The sequence below is a fragment of the Suricata suricatta genome, chromosome 1 (genome assembly GCF_006229205.1).
Source record: "Suricata suricatta isolate VVHF042 chromosome 1, meerkat_22Aug2017_6uvM2_HiC, whole genome shotgun sequence".
Lineage (NCBI taxonomy): Eukaryota > Metazoa > Chordata > Mammalia > Carnivora > Herpestidae > Suricata > Suricata suricatta.
Window position 1 is genome coordinate 14,239,260 of NC_043700.1, and position 26,663 is coordinate 14,265,922.

The 26,663-nt window shown below is 46.2% G+C and overlaps 1 protein-coding gene across 2 annotated transcripts in view; it reads right to left on the reverse strand.

The window, feature by feature from the left end:
• Positions 1–26,663, reverse strand: part of IRF2 (interferon regulatory factor 2) — an 84,282-nt gene that overhangs the window by 56,949 nt on the left and 670 nt on the right. The gene's annotated exons all lie outside the window — the stretch shown is intronic.

The window sequence follows — 26,663 nt, forward strand, 5'->3', positions numbered from 1 at the left end:
ACATGCAACCACCTGAGAAAATTCATGAATACATTAGGGGGAATGGAAGCCAGGTTTCTCACTGTTGGAGAAGGAAGTTCAAACGGAGAAAGAAATCTGGGTGTTGGAATAGGATAAGGACTAAGTTCATATATCTCGATAAACACAGAAATAAATGTAGCTGTAAAAAATACGTGTAGGTACACATACACATGTACATACAAACATGTGTACGTACAAGCAGTACACTATTCCCTAACCCTGCCCCTGCGAGGGTCTGGGGACACCAATACACCACTGGTGAAAGCTAAGTTTCTAAATACCACTCTCCACTAAAAGGAAATATGGCTTCTTGGAAAAATGGCTGATTGCAGGTCTAGGGCAGGGAAAGACGGAACCATTCTGGGGGGCCAGAAAGTAAGGTCGTGTCCGAAGAACCCTGGGAACATCAAGAGGACAGGGCAATCCCCATGAAGGCGCCCACCAGCCAATCGGGGACAGTGTGAACGTCAAAGCAATGAGGAAAGTGTGTTACGGTCCATTGAACGAAACAGAAATCAATGAAGAAGGAAATAGGGAGAGGAGAAAGCTCTTCTACAAAGCGGAATGCCAAGCAGGAAGTGTGGAAAGAGTACAGAACTAAAAGGCACCGTGCAGCAGCTATCAAAGAAGTAATTCTGCCAGGAAACATCAACGGATGCTAAAACGAGTGAGTGAAAAAGGCTGGTGAGAAATGGGACGCTTCCAAGGTCCCGAAGGACATCCCACAAAATATTCACTACAAAGGGAAAAAAGAATAACCTTACCAAAGGGAAGCCTGACAAATGTGACCTCCTTGGTCAAATGATCTAATAAACATCACCAAGAAAGGAGCACATCAAAGTCATTCAGCACCTGAGAGGATGCAATGAGAAGAGAGCACCCCGTCTGTGATGTTCCTGCAGAAATGACGTAACCTAAATCTGATCGCAAAGGAACTGTCACCAAGCCCTACCTAACAGGCATCCAGATGGTAGCAGGCTTGTAACTGTCAAAAATGTCAAGATCTCACACGCCATGGGGAGAATAAAGAGAAATGACACTTGAGCCTGAATGGATCCTTCTGGGGTCACTGTTAAGATCACCGTCAAACCCAGATGGGCTCTGTGGATCAGGTGCGGCTAACGTTAATGGCCTGACGCTGACAGGTGCACTGTGGTCGCGTTGGAGGAAAGACTCACACTCAAGCATTCTGGAGTGACGGGTCGTTCCTGTTGGCAAGTTACTCTCCAAAGGCTCGGGGGGAAAAATTCTTTGTAGTGTTCTTGCAACATTAGTACGAAAGTCTGAAATGAGTTGCAAGGAAAAAGACTCGGCCAGAAAGATAAGAGTAAAGTACATGAGTGATTTATAGTCGGGGGGGGGGGGCGGACAGCAAACATGACATTTGTCTGCAAATACAACACATTCTAGAAAATTCCCTCTCTGGCACTCCAATGAAGGGGCTGGCAGGTTTTTTTTTTCAACCCAGGCACCTCGATGGGATTAAGTACCCGCATCAATTACATTACACAATCAGGCAACAATGATGTGAACGGAGGAGGCTCGAGGCTTCATTTCCTGAAGATGAGGGGTGACAGTCCATAAGTCATTTAAAGTGCAGGTTGTTTAGAAAGCCAGAAGTGACCAAGAGCCTGTGTGCATATGTGAGAAGGCTCTCGGCGTTAAGCACCAAACATCTGCCTCCTAACCCTTGCGCTAATATTTAACAGCGGTTATCAGCTCCCTACACTTGGAAACACAAGGGTGGTTTCCCAGCGACACTGGCTCGCCCCATGGCCAAGTCCGCAGCCCAGGAAAGCAGCCGGAAGGACACGCTGCCTTTTTTCAGACGTGCAGCACCCAGAGGCCCCACACCACCGGATTCTCCGGAGGCCACTAGAGGCCGGCTCCTGGCTGTCCCCGGGTGCCCCTCAGGGCTGCCCTTCCCGGCCTGGCTTCATCCCTTTCATGAGGATGGCTTCCCCCTCCCTCAGCCTGTCAGGCACTTGGCTCCAGAAACACCCACCATGAGTCAGGGTTTTGCTTCCTGTTTCTCATTTACAATTTTTCCTCCTCTTGCAGAACTCGGAATCCTGAATAAGCTTCAGTTCTACTTGCTCTAAGTTGGCGGAACGTTTCACTGACTACTTCGGCCCCAGAGTACGGGGCAGAGCACAGATTTACTATTCTCTAGGAGAGTAACTCGAACACTGTGGGAATAGAAAATGCCACGGCCAGTGGGCCAGGAACAATCCCTTCCTTCAGCAGAGCAGTACCCAGCGGTTCTGTGTGCCCGGCCCCGCCCTCCGGCCCCTGCAGATGCACGGAGCCGAGCTGTTTGGAGCCCGTTGTTCCCAGGCCGGGCTCCAGCTTCATCTGCATCCCTGGTCCTCACCCCCCACACCTCCAGCCTGCAGGTCTGCCCCCCAGGCCTCCACCCCTCCCGTTCTGGGGTCTCAAGAGCGTCCCCTTTCACTGACTAACCTCACTCTTCCTGTCTTCGCTTCAAAACCACTTCCTCGACAAGCCTCCTCAGTCTCCCAAGGCCAGGCCAGGCCCCCACATCTGTTTGCCGACTTGATGAGAATCTCCATGCGGCCCAAGACCGTGTCTGCTCGCTCACCGCTCTGTTCCCAGGTCCTGGGCTATGGCAAAGGCTGAGGCCCAACAAACAGGCCATGCATTTACTGTATGCTGGGCACCAGTCATGACGAAGGGGGGAACAGAGAGGAGCTTGGGAACTAGTAAAAGGCTGTACACAAGCAATTACTATAAGGAAACAAGGATCTACCATGATAACAAGATGTATATAAATACCGTCGGGAATCCCATCTAAGAAAGCTGTAAGCTATATCTTTTTTAAATTATTTCTTTTCAACAATGTTTCCAATTACCTTAGGGTAGTCTAGATATAATCTAAAACCTTATTTATTTTAAAGCCGCATATAGAACTCACTGGAAACTAACTGATGCCCATCAGCACCAAACTGCCCATTACCAAGAAATCACAAATGGTCAGGATGGCAACCAAATCATGGGTTGTCCAAAATGGAACACTTCTCTTCTTTTTTTTTTTTTTATTTCTTTTGAAAGAAGGCACTAGTGAGGGAGGGACAGAGAGAGAGAGGGAGACAGAGAATCCCAAGCAGGCTCCACACCCCAACGCAGAGCCCGACATGGGGCTTGAACTCATGAACCATGAGATTGTGACCTGAACCACCTGACCAAGGGTTGGGCGCTTAACCAACTGAGCCATGCAGGTGCCCCCAAAATGGAACACCCCGAAGTGCGAATGGGGCCTTGTAAATAGTTACACCTTGTCTCTAAACACGTGTAATGAGGAACCGTCCCTAAAACAACCAGGATGTGGGGCTGTTCCGGCTCTAAGTGAGAGCTGCTCTTTTATTCAAAGTCCTTAGACCAGCGATGTTTCCAAACTCAGCAGGGTGGGGCTATTAGAAATATAATGTGGTGCACATCCCATGTGGAACAAGAACACCCCCCACAATATCTGGAGAACCCTTTAATCCACACGGTAACATTTGTGCAGTAAAATGTGATCGGAATTACTGAAAGCTCTGTGCCACTTCAGGGCAGACCATCCTGCCACATGAGTCATGATGAAAACGTTCCATTTTCAGGGTTTTTTGGGGATTGCAAACAAGGGATGTGGGTTCGTAATTAATTTCGAGTTATTCTGTCCTTGGAATGTAGTAGTGTTCCCAGGTTACAGAAGGGGGTCAGCATCATCTTCCTTAAACTGTGCTTACATTATATGTTTTGTTTTGTTTTGTTTTGTTTTTTGTTTTTTGAGAGACAAAGACAGAGACAGCATGAGCAGGGGAGGGTCAGAGAGAGAGGGAGACACAGAATCTGAAGCAGGCTCCAGGCTCTGAGCTAGCTGTCAGCACACAGCCTGATGCAGGGCTCGAACCCACGAACCGTGAGATCATGACCTGAGCCGAAGCAGGAAGCCGGACGCTTAACCGACTGAGCCACCCAGGCGCCCCTATGCTTACATTATAAATTAATCTGGCATGCATTATAAATTAGTGAGTAATAGCATATGTGAGTCCTGAAATCAAAAAGTTTCATGCAAACTTCTTTTGCATGAAAGTGGAATATTTTTATAAAGTTTGAAATCTTAAGTAACCATTTAAAAATTACTGCCTTTGCGCTAGATCTACCTAGCGATATGGATATGCTTTTACTTTTCCAATCTAATGTATGTAGTATTTATTTATAAAGTAAGAAAAGTCTTAAATAAAGATTCAAATTTCTTTCAGGGGCGCCTGGGTGGCTCAGTTGGTTTAACCTTTGACTTCGGCTCAGATCATGATCTCACAGTGCCCGAGTTCGAGCCCTGTGTCCCCTTTCTCTGCCTGCACCACACTTCCTCTCTCGCTCTCTCTTTCAAAATAAAAAAAACTTTTTTAAAAAGTTCCTTCATCGCTTCTCGGCCTTTTGGCTAAGATCAAGTGTAAAAAGTTCCTTCAAGGGGCGCCTCAGCAAGTGGCTCAGTCGGTTAAGCATCCAGCTTCTGGCTTCGGCTCAGGTCATGATCTCACGGTTCGTGGGTTTGAGCCCCACGTTGGGCTCTGTGCTGACAGCTAGCTCAGATCCTGGAGGCTGCTTCAGATTCTGTGTCTCCCTCTCTCTCTGACCCTCCCCTGCTCGTGCTGTCTCTCTCTGTCTCTCAAAAATAAATAAAAGACATAAAACAAATTTTTTTTAAAGTTCTTTCAAAAACCTCCTTTAGGGTTCCTTCACAATGCCATTTGTGATGACATCATTCATTCTCCTGTAACATTTTTAACATTTCATTTCCAAAATTAAATGTATTACCAAACATGATTTTAGGAGTGCCAAGTTAGAGCAAGTTTGTTTATTTTATTTTTGTTTGTGTGGGAGGAAGGAGATGGGCACACGAACCACCCTCCCATTTCACAGAAGCTCCTAGTGGCCACCATCTTCGGAACCACAGAGACTAAATACCTACCGTGGCACAAATGTAAACCGACTTAAAGAACTTTCTGGAAAGTTTACCTGCACCATTTTTTAAAATCATGTAAAACCACTTCGAATGAAAGAGCACAGGTCATTGCAATGTGCGAAGTACCATACAGTCTGGGTTGTTCAGGCTTGTGGAACGCGAGCGGAAATTCCGTTCGGAGAGCTGTGGGTGCAGGTGAAGAAAGAAACACACTAAGGTAACAAGGGCCAAGGTGAAGACCTCCCAGAAACCTTCCTCCCATAAGGCCAGAGCACTTATTTACTGACTTGAATTATGTATAAATATATGCAAAGGTGGAGGCATTTTTTTGGCCTCTAAAAAAAATGCTCTCCTGATTTTTCAGGAGATCGTGACGGTGGTAGGGCTGGGCGCTACCTATAGAGCACCCACGATGCACCTGTTATTGAAGTCTATGCTTTGTACACGTGATCTCATTAACCCGCACGGTAACCCTCGGAGGGAGACACCCTATTCCATTTGAGGAAGAGGAGGCTGTGGCGTGGGCCTGGCCCGAGCTGACTGCCCATCACAGCTCCACGATCAGGAGGACCCGGTGTCCGCGAACAGGCGTCAGCCCTGCGTGGACAGGGCTCAGCCACACGTGCCCTTTAGGGCCTCGAACGTAAATGCTGGGAAGCTGGTGTGTGTCCCAAGCTTTCCTCGGACACCGCGCTGGGCTGACACCTGCCACCTCAGGTCAGCAACATTTCAGCAACGCTGGGGTTCAGGTTCAGGAACACTAGCTAAAGGCACCCTGGGGGCTGCAGATCAGAAAGAAACCACAGAGCCAGAGTTGTCACATTTCCCAACACTTTTTGTTTCATCTGGTCTCTGCTCTGAGGGAGGTAAAAAGAACAGTACAAATTTCCCACAAGCAAGGATAGAGCAGGAAGGTAAGTGAGCTGTCTGGGGCTTTTTCTAAGTGAGGAAGTCTTCTGACCCTGTGTGACCCCGGGGCTGCACCGACCAAAACACTTCTGTTGGGGGGGAGGTGTGATCCTTCCCACCAGATCCCCCAGCAGAGATAAGCATGGGTTTAAAACCTGGCGTCCCTAAACGGAACTTTGTAAAACCTTCGCACCTCCGTCTGACCCCGCCGGACAGGTGATGTTGGCGACCACGTGATGAGGAGGAGGCAGGAAGCCGGTGAGGTTTGAGGGCAGGAGGTTTACTCCCGCCTCCTGCCTCTTTCAGCCTGCAGCCTATGGAACGAGGGAGAACTGAGGAAAGTGAATCACACAGTCTCACTGGGAATGTACAGAACACAAGGTGTCTGGGTGGCTCAGGAGGTTAGGCGTCCAACTCTTGGTTTGGGCTCAGGTCATGATATCATAGTTTGTGAGTTCGAGCCCTGACAGTGCAGAGCCTGCTTGGGACTCCCTCTCTCCACTTTCTCTCTCTGCTCCCTACCCTGCTTGCACTCTCTCTCTCTCAAAATAAATACATAAAAAAAATAATAAATACATACATAAATACATAAACTTAAGAAAATAAAAAGAATGTACAGACCAAAGGTTTCGGTTCAGGGAAATCATGCTGCACCTCTCATTTCTGATGCATCAAGAATGAGAGTTAAAGAGATTATCTCCTTACCCAGGGCCTGGTGGAAGGAAGGCGCTCATCACAGCACCGTGTTAATTTGCTCACACCGGCTGCTGTGGAAGTAACGGAGCACAGGAGGCAACAGTGTGCAGCGTGGAGTCTGGCTGACATGCTGGGTTCCAAATTCTAGCTCAATCACTTACTAGTTGTGTGACCTTGGACAGGTAGCTGACTCTATCTGTTCTCTCCTTTGCAAGGATTAGGAGAGCAAACACGTAAAACATCTGGAAGAGCTCAAGTGGGTCATGGTATAAAAATATATACAGTTTCCAGATAGCAACTTGGCTACAGGTATCAAAAAATTTTAATGTCATCCTTTGACCCAGCCATGTGACTTCTAGAAATGTGTCCCAAGCAATTTAAACACCCATATGTGAAACGTGTGGTCTTAAAAAAAAAACCTATTAATAATCATGAAATCTGTTGCAAATATAAAGATTCTTTCTTGCAAGGAAAAAGGAAGAAGGCTGTTATGCAGTTGCACAGAGAAATTATTCCCCAGATACATCTAAACTATGAACATCTAAGAGCATTTTTAAACCCATCACCTGCTTTGAGTATTTTCCCGAAGAATTCATAGAAGGTGATAAGGACCTAAGAGGGCAGAAATCAGGCTGTGACTGGGTCTGTGGTTGGGCCCAGACCCCCATACGCTGATGGCATCAGATTCTGCAATTCAGCAAAGCAAGAATCATGGACAGATTTCAAAGCATATGGACTCAGGCTCATTCTGCATGTTCAAACCTCCTTTCCATATGGAAAACAGGAAAACAAGCGACCCTAATTTTCCCTTAATCAGCATGTCCTCTGAGCACTGCCTTTGCAGAACAGGACAAGTAAAGCACTTGGAAAGGCACGGAGTTTCCCGAAAGGCGTTTGCTTAGGACTGTCTCTCTTTCCACGAATAGGTTGGTGGCCGTGAAGCCACCCATTTAGGCCAGCCCGGAAAGGACATCTTAGTCCTCAAGGACACCAGGAAAGTAGGGAAGACGTTTAATGAGACGGTGCATGTGAGGAAAGTATGGACAACAAAGTGGGTACATGAGCCGCACACACTAGCTTGGGGGGAGGGGCATGGCAGGGAGTCAGGCAGCAACTGAAGTCCCTGAATTGTTTTGTTTTGGTTTATTTCTTTATCTTGGGAAAAGGGCAGAACAGAGAGAGGGGAGAGAGAGAATCCCAAGCAGGCTCTGTGTTGCCAGCGCAGAGCCCAACTTGGGGCTCAATCCCACGACTCTGGAATCATGACTGGAGCCAAAATCAACAGTCAGATGCTTAACCCAACAGAGTTGCCCAGGCGCCCCTCCCTGAACTGTTGATACCACTCAAGTTCTCTTTACGTCCAACAATGGGTGTGCACTGACACACTGTGAATACAGAAAAGACAAAGGGAAAGGGACGGGAGGGAAGAAGAGGAGGGCAACGCTTTCAGTGCTTGGGTTTGGAAAGACAAGTTAACAGGGATTCGGAGAAGGACTGGCCTACTGGAACCTTCTAAGAAATCCTATCTGCATAAAATCGCGAAATTGTTTGCTGCCATCGGATTTCAAATACATGACTGGCAGACTGTGTTGAAAACCAACGCCTTCCCAAAAAACAGTTGCCTAGAATTGATTTGCTCTGAAAACAGTTGACTTTGAAGAGCATGGTCTATCTTTCCCCTCGGCTGAGAATAAGTGACTCCCTCCCTCCGTCTACATCCACAGGCTGAGGCTGTGCCTGAACAGCCTCTTTCCTCTGCCCACTTTTCCTTTGAAGATCTTGTTTGAGTTATCCCTGCAGCCAGTAAGCTCTCAATAAAGGTCTCTTATGAATACTATTATTATTATTATCTGCTATTGTTATTATTATCATAGAGCCATTCAATTCAGCTCTTTATGTTCAAATCAGGATGAGGTCCAACACAACCGATTTCAGCACTAGAGTGTTCATGAGTTGGATTCCATTGATAAGGTATCCTGATCGCCAATGAATTCCAACTAGCAAAGAGCCCAAACCGATGCCCAGTCTAAGTAGGGAAATACGTCCAAAGTAAGAATAAATGTCTCCCCACAAGCTGCTGAATGGTCTTCAAATATTTTTAAACAATACGTGTGGCTGCTGGACAAGTTCGGGACGGTACCTGGAAGATGGATCTGATGCCCAGTGTGTGGCCACCATTCCGTCCTCCTGCCACCCCCTTCCAGGGCGGCCCGGGTCTCCTTCCCTCTCCTTGCTAAAACAGGGCGTGCGCGAGAGCCCAGGCATGGTGGCCAGCACACCTGGATTCAAACCTCCCCACTCACAGCCTGGTAACTTCTCCAGATCTCAGGTTCCTCATCTATAAATAGAGATCTTTTTAAAACAAATTTTTTTAATGTTTATTTATTTTTGAGAGAGAAGTAGATGGAGCGTGAGCAGGGGAGGAACAGAGGGAGAGGAAGACAGAATCCAAAGCAGGCTCCAATCTCTGAGCTGTCAGCACAGAGCCTGACACAGGGCTCGAACACATGAATTGTGAAATCATGACCTGAGCTGAAGTCGGACGCTTAACCGACTGAGCCACTCAGGTGCCCCAATATAGAGATCTTAAGAGCAACTCTGAAACATCTCTGCGCAAGAACCAGCTACAGAGGGAGAGGGGATGACTGCCTGGTCCCCCCTAAGACGTCCTCCCACAGAATTTCAAATACGGAGCGGGTCCTCCGTCTAACAGCAGAGTGGACGGAGACAGATCCTCTCACACAGGAGCAGGAGACGACCCAGGGTCCGACTTCAGGAACGCTAACATGGTCTCCGCCATGCATAGTAGTGGCCAGATTGATCTTCCGAACCATTGTATCCCCTGGCGCAAAATCCTTCAGCGGCTCCACAGGCCCACTCAGTGAAATCTGGGCCGTAACTCAGCCTGCCCTACCCTTCCAACTTCACATCCCACCTATGCCTCCCAGAGCTCACAGCTTCATGAACTTGAAAACAGGCATATCTCTACAGAGTCCTTGTGCGTGGGAAACTCCTCTTATTCATCTTGAGGCCTTCACAGGTGTCAAGTACAGGGCCTTGCAAGTAACGCCATGTAGTAGTGAGTAATGAGTGCTGATCTGTGCGGGGAAGGTCGCGGAAAGGCGGGACTGGCAGCTGACCTGCGAGCCGGACCTCACCAACAGGAGGCTCCTCGCCCCTCCCCTGGCCTTGGAATGTGGGTTCTGCTTGCCCTTCTGCTTCCAGAGGCCCCTCCAAGGACACAGCCTTGAGATAGTGATGGGAGGTTGAGAACACCTGGGCGGGAGAGTGACGGAACCCAGCTAAGGCCTCTGTATAAAGGTGTGAGGTCGGGCGGCGGGTCAGGGATCCAATCATCCTATCATCTCGCCGCAGCCAAAACAAGCCTCACACGGAGTGCCCTTTGCTTATTAAAACTGCCACCCTCAACCTGCAGTGGCCTGCCTCCTTCCTCCTCTCTCTCTGCCCTCTGGCCAATTTCAGATTACACCAGGGAGGCTCCCAAGAGGGTTGTAAACCAGCGATAAGAAAGTGGGTAATCCCGCCTGGAGAAGCCATGGTGGGCAGGGGCTGGGGAGGACAAGGCAGATGATATGAGCTGCGTGATATGATGGAAAAAAACTTACTACGAATAAGTGGTAAGCAAGTAGGGGGAAAACTGACTGCAAAAAGCGCACGACATAAAAAAGAATAATTTTACTACTTTCATGACATTTTCCAGATGAATCGAGCTTATAAACTTTTTTTGAAGTTGTATCAACGTGAAGTTGAGGAAGAATCAAATTAACAAACTTTTGAAACGCGCTTACTCAACTTTCATTCAAAAAAAATCTTACTGGGAGGGAATAGCTCAGGGGCAGAGCATCTGACTGCAAAAAAATCTTACTGGGGCACCTGGGTGGCTCATTCGGTTAAGTGTCCAACTTCGGCTCAGGTCATGAGTTCAAGCCTCGCATCGGGCTCTCTGCTGTCTCTGCTTCGGATCCTCTTGTCTCCCTCTCTTTCTGTCCCTCTCCCGATCTCACTCTCTCTCTCCCTTAAAAATAAATAAACATTTAGGGGCATGTGGGTGGCTCAGTGGGTTAAGCTGACTCTTGGATTCAGCTCAGGTCATTATCTCATGGTTCACGGGTCCAAGCCCTGCATTGGGCTCTTTGCTCACAGCGTGGAGCCTTCTTCGACTTCTCTGTCTCCCTTTCTCTCTGCCCCTCCCTGCTCTCTCTCTTTCTCTCTCAATAAATAAATAAATAAATAAAAAGACGTTAAAAAAGAAAAAAAAACCTTATGGAGCCAGGTACTGTAAGAAGCCCTATGTGCCAAGTGCAATGACCAGCTTTGAGGGAAGGAATTCAAAGGTGATGATGACATGGTCTCTATCCTCAGAATTAACACAGCAATGTTGGACCCAGGCACACAAGCCACCAACTCCAAAATGAGGCACCTTGTCCTGAAGGTGACTCTAGGGAGAGAAACTAATGACGGCAGAAGTTTGGACGCACTTCAGGATACACTACCTCCCAGGACAACCGAACATCAGCACTCAACACCACCGGTTCCTGGTTCACTCTCTGCCACAGACTCCCCCCCGCCCCAACACCGTCCCATTAGCCTCACAAGAATGTGACCCTGAGTGTTATATAAGCGAATTTTGGGGGGAAGGCATTTTCGGGACATTTTACTGTATTGTGGAAAAGACCAGAAGCACTAACTCTGGAAGACTTCGAGGAAGAGGGAGCATCTGAACTGAGCTTGGAGAGATGAGAGATCCTCAGGTGAAAAGGGAGGAAGAACATTCCAGACAAAAGGAAGAATAACAACAAAGGCAAGAGGGAGGAGGTGTAGGTGGCAGGCCTGTACTGGTAACAGAGAGGCTGCGCCACAGGAAGAGGGTGCGAGGGCCAGAGAAACAGCTGGAAAGCTTGTCCAAGGCTGGCTAATTGACAGAGGCCCATTTGTTCGTGCGCCTTAACAAGGGTCCTTGTTGACCGATGAGGGGAAACGCCCCAATACACCCCTGGGTACACGTGAACATGACTGAGGCGCTTTCCACCTGCTGCTATGTCCTGTTCCTCACTGGGCAACACGGACATGAGCCCTGCAAGCTCCACGGTACTACAGACAGGCCCATGTCTGGCCAGGAAATAACAAACAGAGAACTAGGTCAATCATTACAGTGTAAGTCAACCAGCATTTACTGAGTACTGGGTGTATGCACATCATTTTGCTGAGCCCTGAGGAGCCCATGGCAGTACTCCGAAACTTATCATCAGAGTCGAGAAGGCACTCATTAATAAGAGATGCACAATGTGATACATGTAATATAACCTAGAAAAATCTACGGCCTTTGAATAAGGTTTTCAAACCTTATGCCTACAGTGAAATGGAGAGCCCAGTAAATATCCCTCGTGCAACCAGGGCAGCCAGTCAAGCAAGCTGGCCTGGCCTCCATGCCCGATGGTGGCGCCATCCTGACTCAGTAGTGCGGAGGGAACGCAGATGGGGAGGAGCAGCAGCGCGGGGCAGCCAAGACCACCAGTTTCCCCTGGGCTTCCCGAGTGCCCAGAGCTGAGGTTTGACCCTAACGATCCATGCACCAGCCCTTCTGTGGCCTTCCATGGGCATAACTCAGAGAACGTGAACAAGATACCTCACGCCTGGACGGGGGGAGCCTCCTAACCCAAAAGCCAGTCTCACTACCCAGGGGAGAGCGAGAGCCCATTGCACAGTGGGCCAGCAGTTCTCCAACTCGGGGCTCCCAGGCATCTGGATGTCGCCTGTGCACCTGCGCATCGTCACTTCTCTCTCTTTAGAAACCAAACCAAACCAAACCGAGTATGAAACAATATTTTCATACCTGTGCCTTACTTCCTCTTAGAAACGTATCAAAGCACCTCAAAGGCAGGCCTGGTTCTCATCAGAAGCACAATCCGGCCCTTTCAGCAAGGCCCACCGTGTGCAGGGATGGCCAATGCACACCCCTTTATGTGTCCTCTCAAAAGCGACAGGCTGGCAGCTCTGCCACACCAGACCCACAGTAATTGTCTACCATTTTCTAAAATCCAAGGGGAAAATGTTCTAAATCCTCAATCACCTTGCACCCCTCCCCGCCCAAGACACTTGTTCTGTCCTCCAAACAAAGCCTCTCTCTACTGGGAAACACAGGAGCACAGAACCTGAGGCGGCTGTGGCCACCCAGACTGTCCCTGTCACTCCTGGGAGCCATCTGCTTCCGCCACACCACACCAGTCCCCATGCACCAAGGGTGGGAGGACTTTCCAACCCACCTTACCTGGACTCTTGCTGTTCTTTAAACCAAAGATGCCCCGCTCCCCCTCCGGCGCCCGGTTGGCTACCGCCATCCTCCTCCTGGTAGGTGGGAGTTAGGGAGTGAAACACACCCCACTCCGCTGGTCAAAGACACCGCTCCTCAGCCTGGCCGGGCTTTTCCTAAGCACACATTTCGTTCTTTTTGTTACTACAGATGGTTATTTACACGCCCGTCTAAGTAAATGATCTGTTCTTCAAGAACATGAACTTGTCAATTTTACATCTCCACAGCACAGGACTTCACACACCCGGTTCAAAACTGTCTGTGGAAGGAATTAAATCTCTTGAGAGTTTCATTTAAAATACATGCTTGCAGAAAGAAGTCTTCAACTTAATTTCATCATTATCATATTTGTTTTCATAGCACTTGAGGTGAATTTTGAGGACTCTTTTTTAAAACCTGGGTCCTACACCAGAAGGGAATATAAATTCCCCCCCCCCGCTGCCTTATGCAGAGACATTATGTATTTTCTTCCCAATTATTTTACAACTCACTCTTAGTTATAATCCATGTTACCTTGCCAGGCTGTATGATTTAATAAAGACCAACCCTGCAAAAGGACCAGGTGAAATGAAAAATTTGAGCACAACATAAAAGCAACATAAATTTGCTACTGCACAGCTGTGATATTTCACTGAATTTCCTCATCTACCATAGCTCTCATAAGAACAAAAAAATGGTTCCTCATTTGGTCGATAATTCACAATAAATACACAAATGTGTTCATTTTACTTTACAGATCTGTTATTACAGCAATAAATTTGTTTTCATCCACACAAGTCACAGCATTAAACCATTATCGGATGTATTATATTTAAAGTCTCATGTCCCAAATGTTATGCTAAAGCTGCTTTTACTCACTTTTTATTTTAATGTTTATTTATTTATTTTGAGAGAGAGAAATAGAGGGCAAGTGGGGGAGGAGCAGAGGGAGAGGGAGACAGAGAATCCCAAACAGACTCCGGGCCGTGTGCGTACAGCCTGATGATGCAGGGCTCAAACTCACAAACTTCGAGATCATGACAGGCTGCTTTCACTCACTTTTCTCCTCATACTGCAATGGTGATGAACCCGAGGGTCTTTTTCATGAACACTCTGTGAGCTGTCACTATAATTAACTCATTACCATATTCAGGCACCGCTGCAAGTCCTCTAACCAGAAATTTTAGAATTCAAAATATGACACAAAACAAGTTAATTCTTTACTACTGAGTTCAGCAAAACATACTAAGTACGTCATCTGGCCACCAGATCCTGGGCAGGCCACTTGATTTCTGCAGCTAAAAAACTGACGGAGCAGACTATAATCTCTAAGAGAACGTCCAATTCTAGTATTCTGTGAGAAGATTAAGTACTTTTTTTATCTGATTCCCTATTTACCATTCCACCCTGATTCACTTCATGTAACGTAGTTCAATTCTTCAACAGGTGCTTTATCAACAATTTTGCTTTTACAACATCACAAATTTTTTTAAATTTTTCTTTTAATGTTGATTTACTTTTGACAGAGAGAGACAGTGAGCAAGTGGGGGAAGGGCAGAGAGAGAAGGAGACACAGAATCCAAAGCAGGCTCCTGGCTCTGAACTGTCAGCACAGAGGCCGACATGGGGCTTGAACCCACAAACTGTGAGACCATGACCTGAGCTGAAGTCAGACGCTCAACTGACTGAGCCACCCAGGTACCCCATGGTCACAAAAATTTTTAAATGTATTTGTGCCACATGCTACTCATACTATGAGGAGGGGGGAATCGTTATTAGTTTTAAAGACCATCTAGCATTTGGGAACCCACAAAAAGAATGACACAATCCTACAACTCAGCAACAAGAAAAACAAATAACTGATTCAAAAATGGGCAAAGGATTTAAACAGACATTTCTCCAAAGGAAATATACAAATGGCCAAGCACATGAAAAGATGCCCAACATCACCACCTAGCAGGGAAACACAAATCAAATGCCCAAGGAGATACTGCTTCACATCCATCAGGAGGGCTATTATCAAAAAAAAAAAGAAAGAAGGAAGGAAGGAAGGCAAGCAAGCAAGCAAGCAAAACAGAAAATAACACATGTTGGCCAGGATGTTGAGAAACTGGAACTTCCATGCATTACTAGAAAGATGTAAAATGAAACAGCCACTGTGGACAAGTGCGGCGGTTTCTCAAAATTTTGAAACCTGGAATTACCAGATGATCCGCTGCATTGAAAGAACAGAAGGCAGAACTCAGCCTGACACCTCTCATAGGACGATTGCAGCAGCAGGATTCGCAACAGCTAAATGGTAATAATCATAACCCAGGCGGCTGTCAACAGACGGACGGATAAAGGAAATGCGGGGCTACTGCCCAGTCTTCAAAAGGAATGAAGTTCTAGCACATGCTACAGCATGGATGAACCTGGACAGCACTTTGCTAAGTGACAAAAAACCAGTCACAGACGGACAAATACTGTAGGATTCCACGCACATGAGGTAGCTAGAGTGATCAAATTCATAGACAGAAAGTACCAGGGTTGCTGCGGGGGGGCTGAGGGCAGCGGGGTTCTTGCTTAATAGGTACAGAGTTTTGGGGCACCTGGGTGGCTCAGGCAGTTAAGCGTCCGCCTCCAGCTTAGGTCATGATCTCACGGTTCGTGAGTTCAAGCCCCGCATCAGGCTCTGTGCTGACAGCTCGGAGCCTGGAGCCTGCTTTGGATTCTGTGTCTCCCTATCTCTCTGCCCCTCCTCCACTGGTGCTTGGTCTCTCTCAAAATTAAGTAAACATTAAAAAATTTAAAAAAACAGGCACAGAGTTTCTGTTTGAGATATCAGGAAGTTCTGGAGTGGACGCGATGCAGCACTGTAAACACACCTAATGCCTCTGGATTATATAAAGATGTTTGTTAATGGTAAACGTTACGTTATGTAACTTTTACCACAATAAAAAGAAATAAGAAGACAGGCATTTATGAATTCACTGCTTGCCCCACTATTTCCTTCAGTCCTGCCACGGGTGACCATTATTCTTTGATTCCAGGCAGCCCGAAGTATTCACTGGCCAAATGCATGTGAGCGTGCGTGGATGCACCCGCGTGCACACACACACCCAAAAAGAATAAGAGAGAAAGAGAAAGAGAGGCAAAAGGAGGATTTTCCAACTTAAGGAAGGGCCAACTTCCCCTTCATGGTGAGGATGCCTCAACCCACGTGAGGACAAAGCCTCCCCAGGATGTGCAAAGAAAGGGCTGGATTCTCCAGCACCGACCTCCGGGCAGAGGGTCGAGCAGTAAACTTTACGGGCAGCACTGGGGGTTACAGCATCTACGCTGAGGGAAAGGGAAGTACACGGAGATAGCTATGAGGACTTACCCACATGGCTTTCCTGAGTGACAAAAGACACAACAGTTGAATTCTACACGCCAAACAAAATGTGGAAAGAATTGTCGAAAAACAACAGCAACGACAAAGCAATATGTTGTTCTATGCCTGGGATAGAAGAATCTGTCTTTCCGAAAACAAAATGAGTACACTGGGCCAAAATTTTGTCATATTAGCACTGTTGCTTCGCCTGCAATCTGAGACGACACCATGTGGCCCATGGAAGACTCTAGAAGGTCCAAGACACATGTCCAAAAACACCTTCCAGAACTGAGGTCTTAGTCATCTGACTGCTTGGTTCTGTTTCATCTGGCTTTAAAATTAGTTATACCCAGGGCGCCTGGGCGGCTCAGTCAGTTAAGCGTCCGACTTCGGCTCAGGTCATGATCTCATGCTTCATGGGTTCGAGCCCCGCGTCAGGCTCTGTGCTGACAGCTCAGAGCCTGGAGCCTGCCTCAGATTCTGTGTCTCCCTCTCTCTCTGCCTCTCCCCCACTAGTGCTCTGTCTCTCCTTGTCTTTCAAATACAAATAAATGTTTAAAAATAAAATAAAATAAGTTATATTCTCATCACTCTATCCTCTGCTACCTACCTTAAGTCCAAGCTCATGACTTTTTTACCTTTTTGCACTTCCCTCCCCACAGAGTTAGCACTAAGTAAATACCCGTGAAATACGTCACTCAGTGATCAAAATAGCCCATTGCTCCGGGGGAATGGCTCATCTCAATCCAAATTGCAATCTGACTTTAAAGAAATTAAAAAAAAAAAAAAACTTTTTAAAGACCTAATGTATTAAAAGCACCTGTAAGAGAGGCAAATCCTCTCCGATACTATTTTAAATCCATCCGGACTTCTCAAATCACCAGTAGGACCAATTATGGACAACTCACACCCAAAAGTGGAAAGGGCAGTTCATCTACATTCCCTCCTGGTGCCTCCTCTGCAGGTGTCCCATTTCTACTTTTATCCTCCAATAGAGGGAAGAAAGGAGGGCAATGTTGGCCCCTGGGAGCACCCACAGCACCCCACAAGTCCACAGTGTCCTTCTGGGGCAACAGCCTCATGTCTGACTTCTCAGTCTCCATTCTCCCCTGAGGACCTTAACTTTTCAAGATCTGCTAAACAGTGCACATTGAGTTAAGTTTTCTCCTATGAACAAAATCCCAACATTCCCCTAAAAAAGAGTCCATGAAGATTTGCCTTCAGGATTACTATTTTAAAGTGAGATTATACTTTCCTGTTCTTCTGTCAGTTGCAAATCCCCAAACCTACTAGAATTCACTTAAAACTAATCTACAGTGTTTTCATTGGCAGAAACCAATCAGAAAAGCTCGGAGCCACTGGGCAGCTGGGAATTTCTTTGCTGAAGGTTTGGTTTAGTCTTTATTTTTCTAGCTGCTGGCCCTGCTAACATGATTCAGTGAAGGTCGTATTTAACCTCGTGGAGAAAAGCTACCTCAGCAGTTCTTAGGTAGGCTTCAGTAAAAATAAATTGTCTTGGCTCTGTGCGAAGTCGGTTGCTTCAAACCAACAATTATCGTCAAAGGGAACAAATGAAGGCAACTATAAAATACTGTAACTTGGCTTGAGAAGAATTTCACTGCATATACGTTATGGCTAAGTGTTTGTTGATAATAAAGTCATTGTCAATGACTACACCACCAAGAAAGTAGCAGCTCCCAAATACGCATCGCCAGTTTATCAGTGAGCACAGCTTATTTATATTTACATGTACAGGAAGCTGCTAGTGTGCTCATTGGAACTTCAATGTCAAAGAAAGGGACAGGAGCACCTGGATGGCTCAGTCGGTTAAGCGTCTGACTCTTGACTTCAACTCAGGTCATGATCTCATGGTTCATGGGATCGAGCCCCTTGTCCCGCTCCATGATAAAAGCACGGAGCATGCTTGGGGTTCTCCCTCCCTCTCTTTCCCCCTCCCCTGCTAGATGAATGTGCTCTCTTCAAATAAATAAATATTCTTTAAAAAGAAGAAAGGGACTGGTAAGATTTTTGTCAAGTCCTGGGTACAAGGGAGGGGGAAAAAAACAATTTTTCACCTTCAAAATGTTGAACACCTAACACAAAGTGACAAATCCTCATGCAAAGTGACAAATCTCAACGTTTATGTGCTCAATACAGATGCCACTTGGTTTTTAACACAAAGTAGATAGATCTGTGTCATCCATTCCAAACTGGAATTCAGCCTTCTGAGCTAACCTTTGCTTCAGGGCTGAAAATCAAACCAACAAATATTTATCTAGTTCTTACTGCGTATCAAGTACTGGCACGGGATGCAAAGAAATACAACACGATCCCCAGCTCACAAGTAACTTGCCAGGTACGTGCGATAAAATGCAAAAACCCAAGGAATCAACTATTTTCTTCACAGGCCCAGAGGCTAGAAAGGAGTCCAGGTGTTTGTGGCTGATGGGATGGCACATACAGCAGGTTACCCCTAAAGAAATCTGGAGCATTCCACTATCTCAGGCTGAAGAGAACAGGTGGGCTCTGCACGGGGAGGCAGGGAGGTGCAAGCAGTTCTCACCCAATGACCGAAATCACCCAATGACCACTCAAATCCGCTCCCCCTCAGTCCTGTTGGGTTTAGTCCCTGGATTACAACTTTTCCCCAGACTTCTCTTCACATCTTGCTTCATTTCCCAATCCTGCACCACCCAACACGGCAGCCACCGGGGGCCACTGCACTCTTGAACCGTGGCCAGGCTGAATTCCGATGTGCCACACAGGTCTGTAAAAGACACACTGGATCTTGAAGATTCGGTATGAAAAACAACAACAACAACAACAAACAACTTAAATGACCTCACTAATAATTTCATCTGAATCACATGTTGAAATGATCATATTTTGGACATCCTAAGCTCAATAAAATATTACAAAAGTTATTTTTACTGCTCCCTTTTTACTTTCCTAACATGGCTACTAGAAAATGAAAAATTACACACGAGGCTCATGTTTTATTTGTATTGGACGGTGTTGTCCTAATCAGTCCTTATCTTTTTTTCAAGCTGTGCTTTGGTATTCTGCCTCTGAAGTGGCAACAGTTCTACCCATAACAATTCAAAATTCGTAACGATCCAAAAATATCTCCAGTATCTGCAAAGGGATCAAAACTGAATTTTTTTCTCAGACACAAAGAAGGGAGTCTGAGGCTCCACAGTTGTGAGACGTCTTCAGTTACACTCTGGCTGAGTCGCACCCAAAGTCATTCTCCAGTGAAGGTTGTTGTGAGGACATCAAACTTCCCGGGATTCCTCGGGGCTTCTGGGAGACACGCCAGCCGCCCAAGACACAGGAGTGTATGCAACATAAAGACAGAGAGTATATATGATATAAAGATAGGAGATGATTTTGTTCTTGTTTTCTTTTCAAGTTAGTTAACACACAGCGCACTCTTGGCTTCAGGAGTAGAACCCAGTGATTCATTTCTTAACGTAGAACACTCCGGGCTTATCCCCAAAAGTGCCCTCCAAGATAGGGAATGTTTGCATCCACTTCCCCCAGAAACATTTTATTTTTTACATGCCGTGAACATTGGATCTTAGCCATCTGTCTAAATTAACTGCTCTGATCCAACAGGATAATTTAAGTCTTATCTGCTCAAGAGGGCCAACTGCTTACAGCCCGGACTGGGTCCCTGGGTTATGTTTCCAGGGTGCCAGGACATTTCCAAAGGAATGAAACCCAGATCATAAGAACACCTCTAGAAAAAAACCTTACGTTCCAAAAGGTCAGGATTAGAACCTGGATCCTTTCCATTCCCTCTCAAAGGAGCAAAGGTGGCTGTTGTTGGACTCCCCCCCATCCCTGTTTCTCCCTTGGCTGAGCAAAGGGGTAGTTGCTCTGACACCGTCTACAGAGTGGAGCCCACACCCACATCCTGCCCATTTTCCCAGCATCACTTGAGGCGCCGGGTATGGGCGACTACTGCTGCAACATCCTTCTGGCCGTTGACCTGGCGGTGGAGATGGATAAAGAATTCTTTTAGCCCAGGGTCTTGCTTCTGCAGCATTCACGCATGTAAAGGACGTGGCTGTGAAGGGAGGGAACATCTCTGACCCTCCACAGTTCTCAACACAACAGCGTGTCCCACCCTCACTGAGGAGCTTTCCGTCTCCATAACTTCGAGCAGCAAGAGCTGAATCCAGAGGAGGCATCGCTTAGCCCTGGCGGGGAAAGCCCGGATTCCAGAGCCTGGCTCCATACGTCAAGGCAGAAAGAGCTCCAGAACAGCCAAGTTCACGTACAACATCCCCCTTAGCAACGTCCTGATCCTACATTTATCAGAGATGAGGTTAGACGGGACAGGACAAGAGTTGTCTTGAGAATATTTTTGTGGTTATAGAAGCCAACGGGGCTGTTACATTAATTCGCAAAATACAAGTGTTTCAAGGGGGGGAAAGCCAAACACCCTCAATCCCACCAGCCAAATGTTTTCTTCTAGTTTTTTCCTTAAAAGCTAGATGTGTGCATACAGATACACGCACACATTTTTTAAATGGAATTAGAGTCACCATGAAGTATCTCTTTTTTTCCACTCAACATTCAGCACAAGCACTTTTCTACCATTAAATGCAAAAACATGAATTTTACAAGCCATTTGTACTCATTGTCTGGGTGTGCCATAATTCACTTAAATACATTCCCATTGTTGGGTATTTAGGTTGTTTCCAAATTCTCACTATGACAAAAGCTAATTCAATAAACATCCTCGTACATAAATCTTTGTACCGTTTCTGGTTACTTCACATGACTAGGTTCCTAGAAGTAGAATTACTGGAACAGAGAGTTTAACATCTTTAAAACTTCAAACATGTAACACCAAACTGAATTCCAGAAAGTTCCTTGCGATGTCCAATCCCAACTGCAATGCAGAGTGCTCAGTTTCCAAATCAGTGACCTGCGGGACCCAGCTTCGGCATGCATGGTTCAGTCCTAACTTGTGCCAAATACTCTTCAGGGAAACACCGAAGTGGCCCGTTCTGATTTCCTGATCCCTGGTCACGTCCTACAACCCGACAAGGATAAAACAGCAGCAAGGAAGACCCGCACGGGTCTAAGAGAGCCATTACAACATCTCTAAAAATTGTTATCACCATGTAGCTTTCTCTCAGGGCCCATCGTTGCCTCCAAAGGCAATTTTCGATGGAGTCTGAGGTCTTGAGTGGGGGCTTCAAGTCCTCCACCCGCTCTGGCTCCGGCATGACTACCTCTACGGTGGCTACAAGCCAGGCCAAGTGATAACTGTGCACAGTCTCCTGGGCACTTGCCTCAAGTCGGCTGGTGCTCCAGCGGTTTTCCCATCAGACTTTATTCCCCAGGATAAAAAGTCTTCGTTTTGCAAAGTGGGAGGTGGTGGGTCCTCCAGTATCGCAACGTGCCCCTCAGTTACTATTCATCAACCACCAACCTGCTCCCTGCTACCCGGAAAGTCCTTCAGTGATATCCGTAGTGAGACCGAAGACCCACCTGCCTGATTCCTTCTCTCCTCTCTCTTTCTCCCCCCGCCTCTCTCTCCCACACAAGAATTCAGGAGGCACCATCCTACCCTACACCTGTCCTCTTTCTTCATCACCTCACTCCCCCCCAAAACTGTCACCTTCCAATTCCCTCCCACACCCATCCATGCACCCAGACACCCTACCCAGGTGTTAGGACACTGTTCTCACCAGTGTTAATTCTCCTCGCCCTGCTCACTAATTCTAGGGTAAGGAGAACCAAAAAATAAGCTCTCTTCAAAAATAACACGTTAGATATTACTTGAAAAAAACCAATTTGTATGCGGTCCCTTCTCACTCAAAAATGTCAACTTCATGAAATGGCAAAGTCAGCAGGATTCTAAGATTAGGGGGCCAGGACAGTGTATTCCAGCCGTACAGCATTTCTTTAGATCCTGCACAGACCTGGCATTTATTAGCTCAACAAGAACAAATTAAATTGGAAACTCATCTTTCCTTCGATCACACTGGGTGGGCGAGTGTAGCAACAGATTGCTAAGTACGCCTGAAAAAGAAATGATTTACGAAGATTACAGAGCAACTAGTGAACTCTCAGAAAATACTGGATTAATGAAAACTGGACAGAACTTTATCACACAAAATCCCAAACGGAGGTATTTTGTTGAACCACAGCAGCCTTGCCCTTGAGATAAACATGCTCAGAAAGAACCACACAAGCCATGTTTCTCATAAAAATGGGGACAATGAGGCATGCAGAGAGCAGGAGACAGAGGAGACATTTTTGCTCGACTCCGGTTTTCTCCGCTTTATCAAAGCTGAATACTACAGAAACAAACAAAAAAACAAACCCATAATTCTTTATGGCCTTCCTAGGCAAAGAGACATAGCCATAAAACTGAGTCCTTCTTGCCTCTCCAGAATGGAACATTCAAAGTACCACAGTCCTGACACTATGGTCACTCTCGTATGACCAGCAAGGTCAACAAGAGCAGAGCCAACTGAGTGACGGCGGACTCCCCATTCAAAGCCCATTCTAAAACGTGGGACACAGGTTCCCTGTGCTTGCTTTCTACACAGCGGGGACTCTGAGTCTGTTGGGAGCTGCCGAGTTTTGGCCACCTCAGGCAAGGACATATCCCTCTCCAGGGAGCAACCAAAAAAACAAGATTTACATCTGGAGGCTAGGAGAGTGCATTTCCTGGTCCAGGAGACAGTCATACTGAGCCAGAAAAGCCAAAATGAACAAAAGATCAAACCGCATTCGGGTTTATGCAGCACTAATCTTCCTCTGCCCATTATTGCAGACGAAAGTCTGGGCGCTTCCTTTGATGCTGTGTTCGGAGTTTCAGTATCGGTTTCCCCTTTCTCTAATAATCATTTGACTCTGTTACCTGGCAACCAACCTGGGCCAGTTTCCCGCCCCTAATCCTATAAAGGTTTGATTCTTTTTCAATAAAAGGGCTTGATCAGAATCGCTTGTCTTTCTTGCCTCACTCTCTGTGCTCCCCTTCCTGCCCTACTCTCTCTCTCCCTCCCTCAGGAACGGACCCAAGGATTTACCGCCCAGCCGGCCTGGGCAAGGGACAGGACAAGTGGCGCGGTCACTCCCCATTCAAAGCCCATTCTAAAACGTGGAACACAGGTTCCCTGTGCTTACTTTCTACACAGTGGGGACTCTGAGTCGATGGAAAAAATTACAGATTTGGCCCTGGGAAGAGAGCCTTGATTCGGTACCTCTGCACCCTTGCTGTGGCCCACACATCTGAGGGGCAGGGATCTAGGAGACCCTGGTGGATATCAGAGGCTTGTGTGAAGGCTGGGGATGGGGGTTCTTTGGGTGAAAGAATCAGAGAGACAAACGCATTTCTGATAGTCTTAAGTCTAAAAATTCTCCATGGCTTCTGAAAGCCTGCTCCCCCAGGGGATGTTGAGACACACGTAGGCCCCATGCCCTAAAGAAAACAGAACTATGCAGGCCCATTTTGCAGATGTGAAAACTAAGGTCCAGAAGGAAGAAGGGATTGGGAGACTTAATAAAAGGGCTGAAAGTCAAGTTCAGGCTTCTGGACACTTAAGTGCATGCGCCTTCCACTATCCGGAGAGCTGGTTGTCAATAAATAATAAATTAATGATATGAGCGTACAATGTTTGTGTTCATTCAACCAATTAACGACCCAGGGATAATTTATCAATTTTGGTTGGAAAATCGAGATTTAGTCAAACTTCCTCACTTTCGTTCCCACCAGCCACTCCATTGAGGGCCATCCCTCAACCCTGCCTTGGGCAGACACTGCACCAAATATTGATCACACGCAGGACAAAAGTAGGGCACACGGGGCATAAAGGGGCAGAAAGCCCTGATGTCCTGTCCCAGGTGAGAAAAACATGGCATCTCATACAGAGGAAAACAAGAACTGACTTTATTACAGTAATATATATTATTATATCATATAGCATATAGTATAACTGACATTTTATGAAAGTTATATTATTTTTATGTATTATACTTTAAAACATTTTTAATATTATTTTTTGGAGGGGGGCAGGGAGGGGGCAGAGAGACAAGGAGACATAGAATCCGAAGCAGGCTCCAGGCTCTGAGCTGTCAGCACAGAGCCCGATGCAGGGCTCAAGCCCAAAACCATGACAGCATGACCTTGGACGCTTAACCAACTGAGCCACCCAGGTGCCCCTGCTTTATATACTTTTATATATTTCATAAATATATACTATTTTATTTATTTTCACATACATAGTGTTAGGCACATAGTAAGCATTCAATAAATGAAAGTTACCCAAGTCCCATTAAAGGTGTTCTGGCAAAATACTAAAATCAGCTAAGGGCATACGTGTAATAAAAATAATGAATTAAAGAGTGTCAAGCAATGGTGAAGAATATTCAGACTAAAGCACACGGAGCCTGAGAAGATTTATGATATACGTGGTAGGGGGCAGGCGGGGAGAAAGGTTGGGGAGAGAGAGAAAATACATCAGTCCAATCACTGGTATTTCCATATCATTTGGTCTCCATGGATACCATCTAACTTCCCTTCAGACAGGAAAAAATTCACTGACATTATATTTCACTGTTAAATTTTTGATGCTTTACATAAAATAGCTATTCTGTGTCTAATTCCTTGCCATTATCCATATACTCTCAGGAGAGGTAAATCCCTTTTTGCTGAAAATTCTGTAGGAGAAAGTCAGTGTTTAATCCACAGTCTTGATTTCCTGGCTTTTTCACATTAATAATAATGACAGAATTCTGCAAGTTAAGGCCTTACACATTTGTAGATTGCCACAACTTCTACAATCTTCTTTCATGCACAGTATCTCATTTGTTCCCCAAAGCAACCCTGTCAGATATGCCTTTCAGTATTATTATCACCTTCCATAGCACTAACCCCAAAAGATAATCACTGTTATTTATCTTGTAGTTGAGTATGATCAGCTCACTAACCACCAGGCAACTTCTCTAGAGGGCAAGGAAGCTGTGTTCCTGTTCGCAGTTGAACTCACAGATCCTAGCACCTGGTCTGATGCAGAGTGAGTGGCTCACGAATATTTATTAAATGAATAAATAAAGTCTTTTATCTGCCCTGAGCCCTTTTTGGTATAAAGCACAAAACAGAGCCGTGTCCCAGATACCCCACTGAGAGTTCTGTTCTCTATCAAAAGGAAATTGTGTGAAAATGTTCTAGAAACAACAGAGCTTATGTTCGACAATCCTAGGAATAAAAGTACAATGTCCTTGCAAAAGTACCATTAAACAGCAACGGACGCACATCTGAAGTTAAAATCCAAAGTCTCAAATTTTCCATCCTCAACTAGCGTTAGTATATTGAATATTTGCCTAATAAAGTACTTCAGAAAGCAGAGTAAGAGAAGAGTGGGGCCATATTCACAGAGCTGTGCTTATCACAACCATTTCTTTGCCATAATTTGCTTCCAACTTAACTGCAAACTCTTACTTTTGGCTATGATGACATTTTTACAGGTAAATAAATAGGTAAAATTATCTCGAACTTTTCAAAAGAAACAAGACAACTTGCCAAGGATGAAATATATAAGTGTGTGCTATTAAGAAGCAATTACCAACCATCACGGAACAGGGCTCCTGAATCTAAGAGGCCAAAATCTAACTTCTTACACAACAGACTGAGTTATAAATTATAATCATTCACTAATTACAGCGACATTCCGGACTTTGCCACATCAATCAATTGATGTTCCAACATTACCCCTTAGAAATGCCAGTTTAATTTCTAAACATTCCATCTCCGAGGTTTCCTTAGAAAGGACAAGTTTTGCCACGACTTTTTACGTTTCTATTTCCATCCTTTTTCCGTCCAAAAAAGGAAGGATGGGCGTTGAGAAAAGCAGAGAATCCTGAATCTGTGTGCTTGCATGCGTGAAACAGGTCCTGGTAAGGCAGCGCGCGTCTGTCTCACATCAAGCCAATCCATCTTTGGAACTCAGTCTGTCACCAGACCACCCCTGTCTGCACCTGCCCCGAAAGCACCAAAAAGTGCAGGCTCCTAAGTTCCAATGCTCTGTGCAGTCGGTCTGAAAACTAATAAATGACTGCAGGCTTGACAGCACCCTTGGTGATTCCTGAAAATCCACAACAGGAAATGTAACTATCCTCCACCCTCCCTAGCCATTCATCAAAAGCAGACCGAGTCACAGCAATAGGGAGGCCAGGGGCGGAAGGCAAATGCCAGCACTTTTCCTCATTTAGAAAGACTGCCTGTTTCCTAACCGGCAACCAAGGACGATGGAGCACAGCCCACCGCCCGCAAGGGAGGGAGGGGCTGAAGAGGGACGGAGCGGGTGAAAATGTCCCCAAGTTCCAAACACTCTACTGTGGGATTGAAAAGGAGTGCAAGCCACGCCGCTGAT